This window comes from Argentina silus, assembly GCF_951799395.1.
Source record: "Argentina silus genome assembly, chromosome: 21".
In the NCBI taxonomy this organism is placed as follows: Eukaryota; Metazoa; Chordata; class Actinopteri; order Argentiniformes; family Argentinidae; genus Argentina; species Argentina silus.
In genome coordinates this window covers 7,695,731-7,698,230 of record NC_139675.1, presented here as the reverse complement: position 1 = coordinate 7,698,230, position 2,500 = coordinate 7,695,731, and the positions used below count along the sequence as shown (strand labels likewise).

The following is a 2,500-nucleotide window of genomic DNA, read 5'->3' as shown; positions in this document are numbered from 1 at the left end:
GCTGATGCCGACTGGAGTCCTCAAACACACACACGCACACACACGCACACACACACACACATGCACACACACACACACACACACACACACAATCCTCGCTGACGTTGGTCAGAATGACTTGCTTTTCCTTTATAAATCACTCAGTTTTCGGCCTCCCTTCAGGATCAGTAGATGGGGGGGCGTGTACGTGCGTGTGCGTGTGCATGTGTGTGGGAAGTGGGTTTGACACAGGGCCAGCTGTTTATGTCCATCCCTGTATTACTTGGCATGGAATGACCAGCCAGCATATGGCAAATCAGATAATTTCCTGTGTGTGTGTGGTCCTGGTTGTGTGTGTGTGTGTGTGTGGGGGGGGGGGTGAGGGCATGCTTGTGCCAGGAGAAAATACCAGCCAGCGTATGGCCAATCATATCGCAGCTCCTATCCGCCATGTTGGTGATTGGTTGAGGGATTTGACTCTGACATCAATGGTTATGAAATTAAATGCAATGAATGAGAGAGAAAGAGGGGGGGGGGGGGGAGGAAGAGAGAGAGGAGGAGAAGAAAGAGAGTGAGGTAGGGAGGGAGAGAGAGAAATGCAGAAATAAGAGCAACATTCTTTCCAAAAATTACACAGCATTACAATGATTTTGACACACAAACAGACACAGTAAAAATTAATTTTCCAATTGGAGGAGAGACTGCTCCAAATTGGCAGGCAAATAGGTGATGCTGAATCAATATGATTATTCTCCATGGCCAGACTAACCTCTACAGCACCTCACACACACACACACACACACACACACACACACACACACACACACACATACACACACCGACACACATACAGGCACCCACAAACTCAGACCACTTTGCCCTCCCTCCCTCCTTTCCTCCCTCTCTCCCTCCCTCCCTCCCTCTTTCCCTCTTTCCCTCCCTCTCTCTGTCCTTTGGGCCTGTCCCGGAGTCGCCCTGCAAACGTCTCAGTCATCCATCAACACGAAGACACTCCCATGCCCCCCCCTCTCTCTCCCTCCCCCTCCCCCATCCCTCTCTGTGACAGGTTGGAATAGAGGAGGAGGAGGGAGGAAGGGAGGGAGGAGGGAAGGAAGGAGGAGAGAAGGAAGGAAGAAATAACCAAGAGAGAGGGAGGCAGGAGAGAGGGAAGAGGGAAGGAAGGAATAACCCAGAGAGAGGGAGGAAGGGCAGGGGGAGAGGAAGGAGGGCAGGGACCTCTGTCTCAAGCCTAATGGAGGGTGAAAGAGGGACAGAAAGGAGGAGGGAGAGAGGGACATGTAGCCGACCATGTGAAGGTTTGGCAAGGAAATTTGGTGTATCTTAATAATAATAATCTCACTCCAAGTAATTTAATTAACACTATATGCAAATAATTGTTGAGTTTGTGCTGTATCGGTGCAAGAATGGTCAAATAGAATGAATCAAATTAGGCTTTAATAATACTGTAAACTTGTCAAACCCTGTCAAATTGTCTAGTCCTGTCAATCCATTGCATGATGTTACAGTGCAAGGCTACTTTTGAATCGACATATGCTGTCACTCACTCAGTATATCCAGAATGCTGCTCTTTGGACCACCCCAGCTTACGGCAGGGCCCAGAGTGGTGCCTTAGAAGCGTGGCGCCATTGTCATTACTGGAGGCTTCAAATAGTTCCTGATTTACCCAATATAGATTTTTCATTGGAGTAGGATATGTAAGTGGGCGGGGCTAACACGACTTCAGACAAACGTTTTGAAAAACCTCTCTCTTGAATTGGTTTGACCGCACTTTCATGCTTTGCTCCACAGGTTTGCGTGAAGGAACTTTTTTTTCTCGAGTCTCCCTAAGTGTTAGCCAATAGAAAACGGCGCCACTCTTGGAATAGACCACTCTGAAGCAGTGGCTCTGCAGCCAGTCCCCTCTAGTCCCCTCGTAAACACCAGGGAGCCTCCATCGTGTACTATACCTCTCTGACGGTGGCTGTGAACAACAGCATGTACTCCTTTTTAAAGTCCATTAGAGGTATTTTAATTATATCTATCCAGACGTCTTCACTCGCCACAGCCTGAGAAGCGCTGCCTAAGAGCAAGCTGAAAGCAGCGACGAGGCCAACGCAGAAACGTACAAGTGTGGTGAACACTTTAGCTTCTTTGTAAGTGCTGCCAAATGTGAGTGTGTCTGGGAAGTGTTGTTGTAGAGTATAATGTGTTGCAGTCAGTGGAGGTCGCATACGCACACAGACACACACACACACACACACACACACACACACACACACACACACACATACACACACACACAAGCTCATGTTGTTCTAGCCTATAAAGTGTTGCAGTCAGTGGAGGTCACACAGACATGTCAGGGGAGGCTGGTGGAGGTAGAAATCGGAGGACGGGCTCATTGTAATTCATGGAATTGCAAACACGTATTTGATACCATTCCTCATTCCATTCCATCCATTACAATGAACCTGTCAGACTCTCAGACTTCTACCTCCACCAGTCTAATGTGGAGCAACGG

General features: G+C 48.3%; 1 protein-coding gene across 1 annotated transcript in view; it reads left to right on the top strand.

The window, feature by feature from the left end:
* Window positions 1-2,500, top strand: part of ptprdb (protein tyrosine phosphatase receptor type Db) — a gene marked incomplete at both ends in the record, with an annotated part of 53,751 nt that overhangs the window by 156 nt on the left and 51,095 nt on the right. The window lies entirely within an intron of this gene.